This window comes from Bemisia tabaci, chromosome 1 (genome assembly GCF_918797505.1).
Source record: "Bemisia tabaci chromosome 1, PGI_BMITA_v3".
Taxonomy (NCBI): domain Eukaryota; kingdom Metazoa; phylum Arthropoda; class Insecta; order Hemiptera; family Aleyrodidae; genus Bemisia; species Bemisia tabaci.
In genome coordinates this window covers 76,663,013-76,672,484 of record NC_092793.1, presented here as the reverse complement: position 1 = coordinate 76,672,484, position 9,472 = coordinate 76,663,013, and positions in this window count along the sequence as shown.

The window sequence follows — 9,472 nt, the reverse complement described above, 5'->3', positions numbered from 1 at the left end:
TGCATGTACCATTTTGATCAGTTTGGTGTGTTAAAAATATTGGTTTGTTGTGGTATACTATACCGCATACTTTAATAATTCTGTGAAACCGAGTTTGTTCAAAAGTACATTAATGGAACTTTACTGGAAATTAAGCTACTCGAACTCAGGATTCTTCCGAGATTGCTTAGGCACTTCACGATGTCATTTCTTTGCTCAAATTTTTCCAAGGCACGCTTAATCGATTCGTGCATCGATAGAGACTGATATTTTCTCTCTCTTAACTGAGGCAACACCAGCTTCAACTCTTGTGATCTGAAATGCAGCGTGGACCGCCTCTTCTTTCAGCTTTTTCAGTAGGAAGTAAATGTTGGGAGTTTTCCTTTTGCTAACCGCGTTTAGATGCCGATACCAGCCTTCGACTGCGTTCGTTGTTCGGTGGCGTGGACCATTGACATTCCACAGAGTAGTGGGAAATGTGGGATTTTCCATCCAAGTACCGACAAAGTAATCCAGAAATTTGTCCAATTTCGCGTTGCAAGGTGTAATTTCCTTGATTCTCAACCAGGGCAGGAGGAAGGAGAGACAAAGCAGCACACATTCGGCAAATAATATCAAGTTCGGGATTTTTTTTGTACTTCGTGGCTGAGCCTGAAACTTTCAACTTGCGCCAAATGCATTGATTGAAGTGGAAGTTGCAGCTTGAAACGTGACTCGTTGGATAAAGTTTCTTTTAATGCATCCATCTCAAAATCTGATTTAATAATTGATCAGGCTGCCCTGAATTGGGTGCGATTTTTTACATTCCTTCTTACGCCTAGACTTTGATCTGCAACGGCAACCTTCCAGTTTTTGCGGAGCCGTCCCAGTACAGACTCAGTCATCTATTTTGATGGGTTTATGAGAGGACTCCCATCACAGTCATCAGAAGTGGCGTGGTGTGAATCGCGATGTATCGATTGTTCTGCCATTTAGGTAAACCTATGGTAAAGAATCGAACAATAAGGTGTTCGCTTCGAACATCCTGTCTATCGACCCTTTTCCATAAGTTTAAAAGGCATAAAAATCGATGTATCGCAAAGCATGCTACGCCACTGGTCACCAGGAGAGCTGTGCGATCGCCATCTTTTACAGCCATTTTCCATGGGTTTGATCAAACAACAGCTCAAATCTTAATCCATCAATTATCACAGATCAAACACACATAGCCATCACGATCATTATATATCGTGGAAAACATAAATCAATCAGACCTAGGAAGAAAAAGCACTTAACGATGGGGTTTAGTTGAATGTGAAATTAAGTCGCAACCTACTCGTGAACGAACCTACCATAAACTATCGTTAATTTTTTAGCTCATGGCTATTATTATCTATGATATCTATGATAAATAGGTATATGAACGTGAAGCCGGTCAATTTTAAATTGCAAAGGAGTTGCTTTTGCTCACTTCCAGCCCGTTCAAATATCCTGACAAAAGGTGAAGGGCGCTTACAGTTATTTTTAAAATGCATTGAAGCGTACATATACCGATTTAATCGATATTGGTAACTTGAGAGGGACACAACACTGTGCTCCAATCGCTGTTTTCTTCCGTTTAGAATTCCTGAACATAAACAATCATAATCATAATCACTGGATTGTCACATAAAAGCAATAAAAAGAGAGTAAAATATGAACACTAACGAGTCGAGTCCATGGACGACGTGGGGGTCTCCATGAAAATCGTCGGGGATGGAGGGAGCACCTCGAGGCTCACCCGTACACGAGCAATCAGGCGTGCCCGCGGATCTGGAAACATAATAATAAACGATACTTTAAAAAAAATGAAAAAAAAAAAAAAATCCCTATCATGAAATTTAGTGGTATCTGCCTGCTAGACTACATCCCCCAAACGGTTTGTTTCCTTCCTGTTGAAGTTTTACCCGAGTTTTGTGTCGTCACAAACTTTCACTTGAGCCCAGTTCGGAGGACCTATACTACTAGCAGAAGAGGGCGAAATTTTGAAGGCAGCTCCTTAATTGGACGCATTTCCGTCAACTTAACGATGTGCATTAAGACATGAGCCCCGACACCCATAAGAATATATCGTCACCTTCCAGGCAAAGTATCACAAGCGCCATGCGACGTTTAAAAATTTCCGCCGCCATTTTATTTCTTTACTGAGAAATTGTTGGTTGAATCTGTTTGGAAATTTCACTAAACTTTATCGGCAGCACAAAGAAAATTCAGTGAAATTTTCGGACAGCTTCGTTGAACAATTTCTCTGGAAAAAAATAAAATGGCGGCGGAAATTTTTAAACGTTGCATGGCGCTTGTGATACTTTGCCTGGAAGGTGACGACATGAGCCCCGACACCCATAAGAATACATGCATAACGAGGCTCACGTCATAATGCACCCAGTTCCGTTTGGCAGAAATTCGTCCCCTTATGGACTGACAATCAAGTTCGGATTCTCGACCACATGCGAAAAGGCGATTCTTACAATCAAGGGGAGGGGGAGGAAGCGTCGTGGCGCTTATTTCTATTTCGATAGCGGGCCACCCCGACGCGACGCAGCGTCGCCGGGGGCGGGGGGTGGCGGCGGCGGCATCGGCCGCGACCGCCTCAGTTCGCCATCGCGATTTCGTCCCGCCGAACCGCCGTCGCCTGTCTCGCGTCTCATCGCGTCTCCCGCGATGTGCGATGTGCTCGTGTTGAGGTTAGGATTTTCAAGTCGATTCATCGCCAGTGTCCGAGTGCTTTTTTTCGGTTCGTCACGCTTACCCTAAGCTTCCGAACGTCCGGTGCTCCGCTTTTCTCACTGTTTTATTTTTATTTAATTTTTTTTTTTATTCAAAGTAAAAAAAATTAAATTCCTTGGGTTGAAGTAAAGTTGCGTTTCAACTTTTCTTCAACCCAACTTTTTTTTTTTTACACATATAATTTTTTTTTACTCATCTTGTCTAAAATAAAAATTATTTCACTCAAAGAAAGTTATTTTTGTGTAATGTCAATATTACTTTAATTCGCGAAGGAAATATACGTAACGACCCTAGGCATGTGATACATTTTATAAATCACACACGAGAGAGCGCATGTTGCTGTTGATAGCTGATGCGTTTCGGGCCTTCACCCGTCATCAGAGCACGAAGAGATCCAAATGCAATGGCTAAGCCGACAGAATGAAAATTATTTCACAATTTTTATGTATGCATTTTAATGAAGTGCAGCTCCAGCACTTAAGCCAGTATTGCACTCAAGTTGAATAATTTGCCAGAAATTGAATCTCCTATGCTCATTGCTCCAATGATTAATTAAATATCAGTAAAATATAATGCCAGAAGTTGGAAAATTTTCGTATCCGAAAGCTCCGTTTCAATCACATGCTCACTTGTTGATAAAATGCCCATGACCGGATAGGGATAACCTCCGCCAATATTTCGTGCAGAAACATGGGATTTATACGGATTTTTGTACTCGGTGACTACCGCCAAAAGTTGAGACTCAACTCATGAATGTCAATGGAGAAGCCAACTTCTGGCTCTTCGTAGCCGAGTTAACTACGCTCTTTTACCTATAGCTGCTCATTGATCAATGGAGACCTTGCACGGAAATGTTTTATTGCTTAATGCTTGAGTAGCTGATTTCGCAGTATTTTTTATAATTTTTCTCCGGTATGGGAAATAGTTTAAAAGTAGATATACACGTGAGAAAATGCCCCGTTTAGTGACCTCATCTGGATGCATTTCCTATTTAAACCCAAGCATTCTATTAGCAGATTAGACAATTTTGTCATATCTCCTCCAATAATTGTTCAATTTATACCGCAAGGGTGTTAATTCTCTCAGTGGTTTCCACTGAAACACGAAATTCATCAAATGTCGGACACCTGCAGATTCCCAATCGCATTCTCAAGTCATCATTGTGATTATGAAGTAAGAGTTTTATTTAGAAAAACGAGGATATTAATGAATGCTACATGCCTGCACCGAGAAAAAAAACCACTGTTATTCTACGGCTATCACGGTAGTAACGTTACACGGGTTTCCAGGTAGTAGAACCGCGGACTTTGATGATAGTAATGATCAGCACGGCAATGTTATCGTGCTCACCGTATTATTACTGAGTACACAAAAATACTACCATGAGCATGGTTATGTTACTATGCTCACCAATTTTACCGAAAGCCACGGATCCAATATCGTGGAGTCCCGCGTGACATTACCTACTCCACTATCGTGGTAGCCGTGGAATAACCGTGCTGTTATTTTTTCTCCGTGTCGCCGGGGCCGCTTTTTTATCCAGTAATTCAGGTGCCACTGGATACGGTACGAAGGACACCTCAGGACATGTTTTCTCATCATAATTTCATGCAGAGTACGTCAAATACCTACACTTCCGATAAATACCCAAAATCAGCACTTTAGAGAGGGATGAACGTTTACTGTCTTAAACACTGCAAGACTTCGTTTCTTCAATGGTGTTTTCCTACAAGGAGTGGAAAAGAGGCCGTAAAGAATTGGCGTACTCTACAGTGTCTCTGATGTAAATAATTATCCTCCTTCGAAAGATGCGTTACGGACATAGTGCTGGAGAAATCACGGAAAAACAAACTGGACTGCATTTTGCAATTTGGAACTATAAATTCTGGCTCTTCTGGAAAAACACTCATGTGCATAGGGAAACCAATGGCACATGCGTTGTTTTTAAACCGGGCTAGAACTTACAGTTCCAAAGAGGTCTGTGCAAAAACGGCAAAATCCGCCCACCCTCAGATTTCAACCAAACTTCGGATTTTGATAGGCCTATATGCCAATAGTAATCCCTGAAAATTTCAGCCCCCAAAAATAATTACAAGAGGGGGGGCGGGGGGTCAAAGTTGGAAAATCGTGCAAAATTCAAACTGCTATATCTCGGCAACGGTTACAGCTTTTTGAATGCGGTTTGGACCAAAAAACGCAGAATTGTATGTAGTTTCTATTTCATGTATCGTTTGTTACAAAATTTCAACGCAACGTTGCCATTTTTGCAATTTTTTCAATTCTTATCAAATTTTGACCCCTTAAATTTGGCAACATTGTAAATAGCAAAAAACGTCATCTCGCGATTTTGACCAAAATAAGATATGTTGTTCTCAATGCAATTCCCTACAAAACAGCACAAGTCGCATACTGGGGAAACGATTGGTTCGCAAGTTACAGCTTCTCAAAGTTGCGCACCTCGAGGTTGTTGCGCGCTGCGCATGGTATTAGCGCGCCTTGCCTCGAACTACAGCGACTTATTCACGGTTTAAAAACGCTTAGACGCTTTCATATGTTCTATTCTACTGTATTTTTCATTAGAAAACGAGAAAAGGTCCACGGGTACCAAAAGAAGGGGGGGGGGAGCCGTAAATGATAGCCTTTTTTTACGCTTTTCGCAATATTTTTAACTCAAACGAGCGGAATTAGGGCTCCTTGCACCCCCCCCCCCCCTTTTTAACTCACGCGTTCTCTTTTCTCAGTTTTCTAAGGCAAAAATGATGTATAATTAAATGCAACATCTGAAAATAGAAAGGTGTACCCGCTTGGCGACCGAACCCAGCACCAAAAATAACAAATACACAACCAAAAATTGATGGTAATTGTTCCATGACGAAACGAAATAACATAACTATGTTTATAGTTTGGCTTACCTAAACATCTTACTCGTCATCTTCTTCCTCATCAGTTTCTACAGATGATGGTTTTCCTAGAGGGAAACATCTATTCAGAAAATCCGATGGGCCTTTAAAATTCTGTTGATATCTGCCGTATCCAAGATACCAAATGATAGCGATGATATGAGCGCATGTACCAATAGTGCGAGCACCGTTTTTGCACGTACAGTAGTTACCGATAATCGATTCTGACGAACGTTTTTTTAAATCAATTAAAATAAATATAGAATAAACTTTATTCGATTTATGGCGAGACAGCAGTTTACACTTCAAAAATTGTGATTTTTTCACTGTAAATCCGTAATTAGAAAAACTAGGCATGTAAGAGTCTTTGCACACTTGAAATTCATATTTTCCCGAGTATAAATGATCCCCGATGTAAGAGCGTGCTAATGAAAGCTGATAAGTTCCACAGAATGGTTTAAAGTCACTGCTTTCCCAGATCGGAAAATCTTGAAGATGGGCCTCTGATAATTTCTCGAAGTTCTTGTACTTCCTCACCAATGATTCACATTCGACGACCTTTTGGAGAATATTTTCTTTTTCCAAATTCGCTAACATGCAAGTAGCCACAGAAGAATCATCTTCGTCGCTGTAAAGCCTTTGGAAAAAATTATTGTGGATAGCTGCTGCGATTCGAACATCCGTGTATAGATATGGATATGATTGAGAGGGAATCACCGAACGCAAGTACTTAAACCGCTTTAAACTACTATTTACAACCTCTACAACCCACCGCTGCTTTGTACAAACTCGACTCTGGTTAGCTTCTAAAGTAGTGAGCTGAGAATTATCCCTTTTTAGGCAAGGGATCGTTACTTTGAATCCTAGTGCTTCAAGGTCATCTTTTACTCGCTCAAAACCACGATCTAAAATAAAGATATCACCTGGCTTGAAGAGTTTCTTAAAAAAGTCAGTCTTTATAATGTTTTTCAAAATATCTGCATCGGAGACATTTCCTGCATACAATTCATCAGGACCTAGTACTTCAAGAATCAACCCATTTGTTGTTGTCACTATCATGGGTTTTACATAATTTCTCTTTTTTTGGCCCCCGAAAGTCTGACGCTGAAACCTAAAGTTTAAACTTTTATGTAAAAACAAATAAGTACCGTCCCAAATAGTGATTAAAGTGTCATCTCCTTCCTTCACACAATTTAAAACACGAGATATATTAGATTGTTCGGCTCGAATTTGTTCGCGCAAAAAATTCCCTAAGTACACCGGTACAAAACTATCGTTTAAATGTTGCCTGCATTCAGTAATTTTACGGCTAACTGTGCTTCGTGATATGTTTAAAATTGTTGCTATTTGCTCTTGAGTAATTCCAGCGTACAAGTACATCAAATAAGCACCCAAAACACAGTCATCTTTTTCAGGTATATACTCGAGTAGAGTCTCGAACTGCAATTTATTTAGGCCGGTCCATACCTGAATGTCATGGTCGGAAAGTTTTAAAAAAAACCCTGTCGCACTATCACTTGACTTTCCGGAGGATGAATTGTGGTATTTGCACGTTATTGACAATAACTCCTCAATTTCACCTGCACTAAAAGAAGAAGACTCAGAGCATTTATCAATGAAACCGGATAGAAATAAAGGATCCAAAACACCGTTTGTGAAATGATGAGCACAACACCGACTGCCCTCTCGTATAATGAACTTATACTCAAAAAAAATTGCACTTCTCAGCTGTTTGTTCAAAAAAATTAAATTACCTGAATCTAATGAATCTGAGCAATCAAAAATACATTTACGGTGAGTTTTAACGGAGGGAGACTTAAAGCCAATTGTCACTTTTTCAGGGGGTTTTTCCGCGACTTCCGACGATTTCCTGAGAAATTCCGCACTACATTTTAAACAAAACCACTGTCCACTTCGGCAAACTTTGTCTTTACGACTTTTTTTCTCTAACGAGACTTTACACTCAACGCATGTTTGTACATTACCACTCATCGTAAAAGAAAAATGACAGGATTTAAGAAAATAACCCGGCTCGATCGAAAGATAGAGGTCAACTAATTGATCAGTTTAAACAGGTGTTATTACAATTTGCAATGTGCATGTTATCATCGGTGTTGTGCTAATCTATCTTCACGATTGATTAAAATAATACCCATAGATCAGATAAGGATTCGCAATCTCCTAACTCCGCGGTCCATCAATGATCGCGCGCCCTATGCAGTGTAAGGTAGCCAATCCTACCAAATCGTTCAGTGTTCACAGAAAAATACAATACTGCGATATTGTCGAAAATCGATGAATCGATATAGTTTAAAAATTTTAAAAATACTTCAGAAATAGCTCCTGAAGAAAATAAGAATTTCAAGTGTGTCCATTCATGCAAATTCTACTGTTTGTGCAGGGTTCGGTCGCCAAGCGGGTACACCTTTCTATTTTCAGATGTTGCATTTAATTATACATCATTTTTGCCTTAGAAAACTGAGAAAAGAGAACGCGTGAGTTAAAAAGGGGGGGGGGGGTGCAAGGAGCCCTAATTCCGCTCGTTTGAGTTAAAAATATTGCGAAAAGCGTAAAAAAAGGCTATCATTTACGGCTCCCTCCCCCCTTCTTTTGGTACCCGTGGACCTTTTCTCGTTTTCTAATGAAAAATACAGTAGAATAGAACATATGAAAGCGTCTAAGCGTTTTTAAACCGTGAATAAGTCGCTGTAGTTCGAGGCAAGGCGCGCTAATACCATGCGCAGCGCGCAACAACCTCGAGGTGCGCAACTTTGAGAAGCTGTAACTTGCGAACCAATCGTTTCCCCAGTATGCGACTTGTGCTGTTTTGTAGGGAATTGCATTGAGAACAACATATCTTATTTTGGTCAAAATCGCGAGATGACGTTTTTTGCTATTTACAATGTTGCCAAATTTAAGGGGTCAAAATTTGATAAGAATTGAAAAAATTGCAAAAATGGCAACGTTGCGTTGAAATTTTGTAACAAACGATACATGAAATAGAAACTACATACAATTCTGCGTTTTTTGGTCCAAACCGCATTCAAAAAGCTGTAACCGTTGCCGAAATATAGCAGTTTGAATTTTGCACGATTTTCCAACTTTGACCCCCCGCCCCCCCTCTTGTAATTATTTTTGGGGGCTGAAATTTTCAGGGATTACTATTGGCATATAGGCCTATCAAAATCCGAAGTTTGGTTGAAATCTGAGGGTGGGCGGATTTTGCCGTTTTTGCACAGACCTCTTTTAAAATGTAGTCCGATTATGCGTCCACACAGCCGACCCATCTTCGTATATAAAACGGAGACCGTCGCACAGTGGTTCGAGCCAATGGGAGAGGTCGGACAAAGTGTGGAAACTTCAAATGCTCGTTACTCCGTTTATACAAAACTTTGAGGTTCTATAAGTGGCTCCATTGGTTTTCTCGTCACATTTTCTTCTAGAAGCACTCCATACAGTTTAAAATGTGACTCGATATAAATTAAAATTTGCAGTTTCAGTAAAAAATTTCATGTTCGACCTCTCTAATTGACTCGATCCAATGTGCGTCGCCATTGACGAAATTCGTAGTGTTTTTGCGATTCGGCCACTTCGTCGTTTCGAGGACGACGGAACGTGACTTCATTCCAAGGTTGCCAAATTGACTCGAATAATTAATTTCCTTCCAAGAGCATGCCTAGGCAAGTGTTGTCGAAAATTTTACTGATTCGAGCCTTAGTTCGGAAGAAAAGCGATGACATTTTTTCGGTCGGAAATGCACCAAACTCTCTCACCATTAGTAAAAATGCAATTTGCTAGAGGAAATGTGGCATCATTGAAGTGCAGCTACGTCTTTTCGTTAGGGGAAC